Source organism: Octodon degus, unplaced genomic scaffold (genome assembly GCF_000260255.1).
Source record: "Octodon degus isolate 3935 unplaced genomic scaffold, OctDeg1.0 scaffold00138, whole genome shotgun sequence".
Classification (NCBI taxonomy): Eukaryota; Metazoa; Chordata; class Mammalia; order Rodentia; family Octodontidae; genus Octodon; species Octodon degus.
This window is the reverse complement of record NW_004524714.1, coordinates 6,916,257-6,917,435: the sequence shown is the minus strand read 5'-3', so window position 1 is coordinate 6,917,435 and position 1,179 is coordinate 6,916,257. Positions and strand designations below refer to the sequence as shown.

The window sequence follows — 1,179 nt, the reverse complement described above, 5'->3', positions numbered from 1 at the left end:
AAAAAAAAAAAAAGAAACCCATTACTGTCTACCAAAAACCAAAAACTCTAGCTTCCTTTTAATGTTCCTTTTTCTATCCTTATCACCAACTTAACTATGAAACTGACCAATATTTCTTACCACACTATTGCAGAGTCGGCAATAGACTTGTTGAAATTTAAGAGATAAACAATAGCAACAGAGAGTCCCCACTGCCCCAGAGAGGCTGTGCTGTCTCTAACTTGTCATGAGAAGGTGGCCAATGGGTCAAAAGTCTGACAGAAGAAAAATACCATATGGCAAGGCTTACTGAGACAGGACTGAGGAGCAGAAAGAAGCGAACTTGACAAAATAAAAAGGTCAGAGAAAGCCAACACCTAACTTCTCAAAACTACCAATAACATTTTTTCTCACTCTACTTTTATAAGGGTATCAGCACCATATAAAGCCATTCTTATTTAGCTTCAGAAAAGTTAGGCAAAACATGATTCTCACATATTATCATTCAAAATGTTAACAAAGTCACAAACCCCCAAAATTTTACTAACAGCTTCACAGAAAAAACTAATCCCCTAATCACATTCTTTATCAAAATAAAAAGACACAAGCAGATAAAGGGAAACATAAAACTTTACAGGTAATATAGATATTAAAAAGTCAAATGGATCAAATGGATGGGTCAAAGATACAGCTCAGCAGCACAGTGCCTGCCTGGCAAGCATGGGGCTCTGAGTTCAATTCCTTGTACAAAAAAAAAAAAAAAAAAAGCAAATAAGTTATTTGAAATTGATTATTTTGATCCATGATTAATCCTGATATGAGGCCAGGGAGACAGCTCAGCAGGTGTAAGCACCTGCCTGGCAAGCATAAGGCCCTGAGTTGGATCCCCAAAAGCAAGACAGAAAAACAAAAAACTTCTTTGAGTACTGATATCTGATCATTAAGCCAAAGTACACAGAATAAATTGGCTTATATAGATACCAAAGCAATACTAGACAAGGTCAGTAGAACACTAAGTTGGCATAAAATTTGAAGTAGTGAAGAGCCACATAGTAGACATAGGTTTTTAAACCAACATTTTAATTTTGAAATCATAGATTTGAAAAATATACTGTACAGGCCGGGGAAGATAGCTCAGTAGAATAAGTACTTGTCCAGCAAGCACAAGGGCCTGAGTTTAATCCGGGGGGGGTGGAGGAA

General features: G+C 36.8%; 1 protein-coding gene across 1 annotated transcript in view; it reads right to left on the bottom strand.

Annotated features, from left to right (window-relative positions):
• Strbp (spermatid perinuclear RNA binding protein) overlaps window positions 1-1,179 on the bottom strand; it is a 72,819-nt gene that overhangs the window by 47,817 nt on the left and 23,823 nt on the right. The window lies entirely within an intron of this gene.